The following is a 7466-nucleotide window of genomic DNA, read 5'->3' as shown; positions in this document are numbered from 1 at the left end:
GGTCAAATCCTGGATATGTTTTGAAAGTCAAGTTGTCAGGATTTGCTGATCTATTATTCAAAGAGTCTTCAGTGGAGGCTGGCTGGTTCTGGGCTGCCTTTCGTCGGGAAGAGGGGGAGTGCGGCTGTATGTGGGATAGCTACATTATGTTAGGAAGGTATTTTTGACACTGCATGCCTGGAAAGAAGAATGCGTGTTGACGTTGGGTAGTTCAGGGGTGGATGGAGTGGGAGCTATTGTTTAACCCTGTTTGTTCATCAGACATTGTCTCTTCTTATGGCCACCTAACTTTTCTATTTGGGTACTGCTTCCAGCTCAGCTTGTGGCTCCCAGGGTGGGCACATGATCCAGGATTGGTCAATGAGTTGCATGTCTGGACACAGTATTTGCTTAGGGAAAGGGATTTCATATGATATTGGCCAAGGACATGCCTCCCTGGGAATTTTGCTGGAATTATTGGAAAAGAGTCATTTCCCATCTGAGATCACAGATGTAAAGGACTTGCAGAGAATTCTTTTGCCACTACACGGAGAGAGACCGTTTGAGAATGGAGCCAATACAGAAGAAAGCAGAACCTGGAAGGCGAGAGATAATATCCTGATGCATCATTTGAGCTCCCGGATCCAGGTAGTTCTGGATCCAACTGCATTTCTTGGCTTCCTGTTTGGTAGATGAAAATAAGTTTTCTTATCCCCATGAACTAATTTGGGTTGGATTTCTATCACTTGCAACCAGGGTTAATAATATTCTACCAGTATGCATGAGTATAACAAAACACTTCTGTACTGATTGGTAAATAGCTGCTGCCTCAAGTGCTCCCCACCCCTTCCCCAGCTGCCCTGGTCCTTCCTTTGGGACCCCTCTCTAGACTTCTTGATGCAACAACTGAAGCCTTAGGACCTGGCACAACAGGGGGCCTCCAGAAGGCCAGCTGCTTTAGCAATATGGTCAGTCCTGGTTGGTGCCCTGTGCCAGACAGGATGTTAAGTGTTTTAATATCACCCATGGTGCCATCCAAAAGAATTCAGAGAGTTACAAAATTTTGTCCCCATTGTGATCATATCACTCCCCCATTTCCTGCTGTGCTTGGTTCACAATAGTTTGGTTACATTTGCTCGGACTCTTGCACATCTTCTTTGTCTTTTGCATTTGCTATTCGTTTTCTCTAGAATTTCCTTTTTTATTGCCCATTACAGGCATACCTCAGAGACATTACAGGTTTGGTTTTAGAACATCATGATAAAGTGAATATTGTAATAAAGTGATTCAAATTAATTTTTTGGTTTCCCAGTGCATATAAAACTTATGTTCACACTATATTGTACTCTATTAAGTGTGCAATAGGATTATGTCTAAAAATGTACATAACTTAATTAAAAATACTTTATTGCTAAAAAGTGCCTACCATCATTCCAGCTTTCAGTGAGTCATCTTTTTGCTGATGGAGGTCCTTGCCACAATGTTGATGGCCACTGACTGATCAGGGTAGTGGTTGCTGAAGGCCATGGTGACTGTGGTGATTTATTTTTTTCTTTCTTTCTTTCTTTCTTTCTTTCTTTCTTTCTTTCTTTCAAAGAAAGGGAGTGAGAGAGAGAGAGAGAGAGCGCACGAGTTGGGGACAGGGATGGAGGATAGAGGGAAAGAGAGAGAATCCCAAGCAGGCTCCACACTGAGTGGAGCTCAATCCCACCATCCTGGGATCATGACTTGACCTGAAATCAAGAATCAGGTACTTAACCAACTGGGCCACCCAAGCGCCCCAGTGATTTCTTAAAAGAAGACAACAGTGAAGTTAGCTGCATGGACTGACTTTCTTTCATGAATGGTCTGTAGCATGCGATACTTTTTTTTTTCCTCTTTCTAAAACTTTTATTTTGGAATAACTATAGATACATATTCATATTCATAGGTGTAGCTGAAATACAAAATTATACTGACACCGCAAAAATATCTCTTGTGCTACCCCTTCATTTTTATGTCTGTGAATATGTGGTCTTTTTTGAGTCTCTTTTAATTTTTTTGTTTGCTTTTTCTTCATTGTTCATATTGGCTATTTCTATTGTACTATTATTCAAGTTTACTGATTTTCCTCCCTTGGTTCTCCATTTTGCTGTCAAGTCCATGGGCTGAGATTTTTATTTTGAAGATTAAATTTCTCAATTCTAAAAATTCCATTTACTTCTTTATATCTTCTGGTTTTTACTGAGTGTTGTGCTTTTTATTCATTTATTTTAATAAAATCTATTTGCTGCGCATTGAAGCATTTTAACTTTTTTTTGAGAATCTTTTTTACTTTACTTTTTTTATAACTCGTTTTATTTTTTATTTTTTTAAAATTTACATCCAAATTAGTTAGCATATAGTGCAACAATGATTTCAGGAGTAGATCCCTTACCCATTTAGCCCATACCCCCTCCCATAAACCCTTCAGCAACCCTCACTTCTCCATATTTATGAGTCTCTTCTGTTTTGTCCCCCTCCTGTTTTTATATTATTTTTGTTTCCCTTCCCTTGTGTTCATCTGTTTTGTCTCTGAAAGTCCTCATATGAGTGAAGTCATACGATTTTTGTCTTTCTCTGACTGACTAATTTCACTTAGCATAATACCCTCCAGTTCCATCCACGTAGTTGCAAATGGCAAGATTTCATTCTTTCTGACTGCCGAGTAATACTCCATTGTATATATATACCACATTTTCTTTATCTATTCATCCATCAATGGACATTGGGGCTCTTTCCATACTTTGGCTATTGTTGGTAGTGCTGCTATAAACATGGGGGTGCATGTGTCCCTTCAAAACAGCACACCTGGATCCTGTGGATAAATACCTAGTAGTGCAATTGCTGGGTCACAGGGTAGTTCTATTTTTAGTTTTTCCGTGGAACTTCCATACTGTTTTCCAGAGCGGCTGCACCAGCTTGCATTCCCAGCATGCGATACGTTTGATAGCATTTTATCCACAGTGGAATTTCTTTCAAAATTGGAGTCAGTGTTCTTGAACCTTACTGCTGCTTCGTCAACTAAGTTAATGCAATATTCTAAATCCTTTGCTGTCATTTCAACAATCTTCACAGCATCTTCACCAGGAGTAGATTCCATCTCAAGAAACCACTTTCGCTGCTCATCCATAACAAGCAACTCTTCACTCATTCAAGTTGTACCATGAAATTGCAGCAATTTCGCTCTGTCTTCAGGCTCAACTTCTAAATCTAGTTCTCTTGCTATGTCTACCACATCTGCTGGTACATCCTCCTCAAAGTCAATCATGAGGGTTGGAATCAACTTCTTCCAGGAATCAACATTCCTGTTAATGTTGATGTTTTGACCTCCTCCCATGAATCACAAATGTTCTTAATGACATCTAGAGTGGTAAATCCTTTCCAGAAGGTTTTAAATTTACTTTGCCCAGATCCATCACAGGAATCACTGTCTATGGCAGCTATATAGCCTTACAAAATGTATTTCTTTTTTTCTTTTAATTTTTTTTAATGTTTATTTATTTTTGAGACAGAGCATGAACGGGGGAGGGTCAGAGAGAGGGAGACACAGAATCTGAAACAGGCTCCAGGCTCTGAGCTGTCAGCACAGAGCCCCACGCGGGGCTCGAACTCATGGACCGCGAGATCATGACCTGAGCCGAAGTCGGCTGCTTAACCGACTGAGCCACCCAGGTGCCCCCTTTTTTTTCTTTTTTAAGTGAGTGGGGGGAGGCGTTGAGGGAGGGGGACAGAGGATCTGAAACAGTCTCTGTGCTGACAGCAGCAAACCTGATGTGGGGCTTGAACTTGTGAACCGTGAGATCATGACCTGAGCTGAAGTTGGACGCTCAACCAGTTGAGCCACCCAGGCACACTGAAATATATTTCTTAAATAATAAGGCTTGAAAGATGAAATCACTCTTTGGCCCATGGGCTGAAGAATGGATATTGTGTTAGGAGGCATGAAGACAACATTAATCTCCTTGTACATGTCCATCAGAGCTCTTGGGTGACTAGGTGCATTGTCATTGGAGCAGTAATATTTTGAAAGGAATCTTTTTTTCTTGGCAGTATGTCTCAACAGTGGGCTTCAGATATTCAGTAAACCGTGTTGTAAGTACATGTGCTGTCACCCAAGCTACCCCGTTCCATTTACAGAGCACAGGCAGAGTAGATTGAGCATCATTCTTAAGGGCCCTAGCATTTTTGGATGGTAAATAAGCATTGGTTTCAACTTAATATCACCAGCTGCATTAGCCTCTAATAAGAGTCACTCTGTCCTTTGAAGCCAGGCACTGACTTCTCTTCTCTTGCCATGAAAGTACTAAAAGGCGTCTTCTTCGGGGAGAAGGCTGTTTTGCCTACATTGAAAATCTGTTACTTAGTGTAGCCACCTTCATTAAGTATCTTAGCCCGATCTTCTGGATTCCTTGTTGCGGCTTCTATGGCAGCACTTGCTGCTTCACTTTGTACTTTGATGTTATGCAGGTAGCTTCAGTCCTTAAACCTCATGAACCAACCCTTGCTGGCTTCAAACTTTCTTTCTGCGACTTCCTCACCTCTCAGCCTTCCTAGAATTGAAGAGAGTTAGGACCTTGCTCTGGATGAGGCTTTGGCTGGAGGGAATGTTGCGGCTGCTTTGATATTTTGTCCAGACCACTAAAACTTTCTCCATATCAGCAACAAAGCTATTTTGCTCTCTTATCATTCCTGTGTTCACCAAAATAGCACTTTTAATTTCCTTTAAGAATTTTTCCTTTGCAGTCACAACTTGGCTAACTGTTCGGTGAAAGAGGCCTAGCTTTTAGCCCATCTGGACTTTCAACATGCCTTCCTCACTAAGCTTAATCATGCTTTTGATTTAAGGTGAGAGATGTGTGACTCCTCCTTTCACGTGGACACTCAGATGCCACTGAAGTGTTATTAATTGGCTTCATTTCAATATTGTTGTGTCTCAGGGAGAGGGAGAGAGATGAGGGAGTAGCCAGTTGGTGTGGTCAGAAAACACATTTATCAAGTTTTCTGTCTTATATGGGCACAGTTTGTGGCACCCCAAAACAATTACAATAGTAGCATTGATGATCACTGATCACAGATCACCATAACACACATGATAACAATGCTGTTGGAAAAATGGCACCAATAGATTTGCTTGATGCAGGATTGCCACAGATCTTCAATTTGCAAAAAACAGTATTTGTTCAGGGCCATAAAGTAATACACAATAAAACAAGGTATGTCTGTATTGAACTCCTACTCCTTCTTTTATAACTCAGCTCAGATAATCCAAGTCCAAGACAGAAACGCCACGATTCAGAGCAGCAGATAGTAATTACTTCTGTGAAGAGGGAGGAGAATCTAAGCTAAGTCATTAATTTTTTTTAAATTATGAGATATAACATACACACAGAAAAGAACATTAGATACGTATGTTTATCTTAACACTTAGTTATAAGGGCGACACTCAAAAGACAGCCACCTAGGCGATGAATTAGAACATTGCCAAAGACCCAGTTGCAAATGCTTGTACCTGTCTCCTAGAGTATGTGTGCATAGATTTCTCTAGGTTTCAGACTTTAGGGTGGAAAACCCGAGTCATAGGTATATCTTCAACTCTTCTGACAAAGTTAAACTTTTTCAGAATGGCTGTGTCAATTTAATTACTTTCTAGAGACGCAGTTCTTATTTCTTGACATCTTTGCCAACACTTGATATTTGTTAGACTCTAAAAGCTTGGCAGGTCTGATAAATGGTATTTTGCTATGGTTTTAATTTGCATTTCCCTGATTACTAATTAGGTTGTGCACCTTAATGTTTCTCAGTTATTCAGATTTCTTTTTTCGTGAAGTACCTTTTTAAGTCTCTTGCCAGTTTTCTATGGTTGTTGTCTATTTTGTATTGATTTTTAGAAATTAATGAAAGCCTCCTCTGAATATTAGATTTTTATTGGATCTAAGTGTTTTAAATATTTTTTCCACTCTATACTTTGCTTTTTTGCTCTTTTTAAAAAAGTTTTTTATTTATTTAAGTAATCTCTACACCCAATGTGGGGCTTGAACTCTTGACCCTAAGATTAAGAGTTGTATGTTCTTCCCACTAAGCCAGTCAGGTGCCCCAGCCTTCTCACTTTGTTAATATCTATTGACCTGATGTCCTAAATTTTAATGTAGTCAAACATATCAGTCTTTTCTTTATTCCATGGTCATGTAGATATTTTCATTATCTTCTCAAAGTTTTATAGATTTGCCTTTCACATTTGGGTATACCTGAAATTGATTTTTAAATACAGTCTTAGGGGCACCTGAGTGGCTCAGTCAGTTGAATGTCTGACTTTGGTTCAGGTCATGATCTTGCTGTTTGTGAGTTCAAGCCCCCTTCGGGCTTTGTGCTGACAGCTCAGAGCCTGGAGCCTGCTTTGGATTCTGTGTCTCCCTCTTTCTGCTCCTCCCTGGCTCGCACTCTGTCTCTCTCTCTCAAAAAAAAAAAAAAAAAAAAAACATTAAAAAAATACAGTCTTAGGTTGGGGTCCAATTTTGTTTCATTTCTCATGAAAATACAATTGTCCTAATGCCATTTGTAGGAAGGTCATCTTTTTCTCACTGCTATGTTATGCCATTTTTGTCATATATTAAATATCCGTATATGCTTTGGTCTGTTTCCTTTTGTTTTTGATTCTCAGCTAAATCAAAGTGTGGTCAGAAAACACATTATATACTTCTAGTGTCTTGAAAACTTTCAAAATATTATTCTGTGTGTAGTTATTTTTTTAATTTTTAAAAAATGTTTATTTTTGAGGGAGAGAGAGACAGAGCGTGAGTGGGGGAGAGGCAGAGAGAGAGAGAGAGAGAGACAGAATCCAAAGCAGGCTCCAGGCTCTGAGCTGTCAGCACAGAGCCTTATGCGGGGCTCTAACTCACGAACTGTGAGATCATGACCTGAGCTGAAGTCGGGTGCTTAACTGACTGAGCCACCCAGGTACCCCTATGTCTAGTTATAATGACTATTTCTGTAAATGTTCCCTAAATACTTGGAAAAAACCATGAACTTTGCAGCTACTTGATTAATAGTTACATGGTATATCTTTTCCCTCTTTTTATTTTTATCTTTTTGATAACCTTAGGCTTTAGTTTTGTCTTTCTATAAACATTGTTTATTGGCATTTAAAAATTCTGTGTTACAATCTTTGCTGATTTTTTGGAGCACATAGTCCATTTACATTTAATATAACTGTTGATATATTTGTTTTCAAATATACTACATTACTCTGTCTTTTCTATTTGTTCCTCTTGTTCTATATTTCTCATATCTTCCTCCCTATCTTACTTTTTTGATTGTCTAATTATTTATTAGCTTATATGCCCCATCCTCATTTGGAATATACTTTGTTTCTATTCTGCTAGTGGCAATCCTAGTAATTAATTCATGAATTCTTAACTTAGCAAAGTTTAATAATAATACAAACTTTTACTAGCCTGTCACTGTTGGAA

The sequence above is a fragment of the Panthera uncia genome, chromosome C2 (genome assembly GCF_023721935.1).
Source record: "Panthera uncia isolate 11264 chromosome C2, Puncia_PCG_1.0, whole genome shotgun sequence".
NCBI classification, from domain to species: Eukaryota; Metazoa; Chordata; class Mammalia; order Carnivora; family Felidae; genus Panthera; species Panthera uncia.
This window is presented reverse-complemented; position numbering follows the sequence as displayed.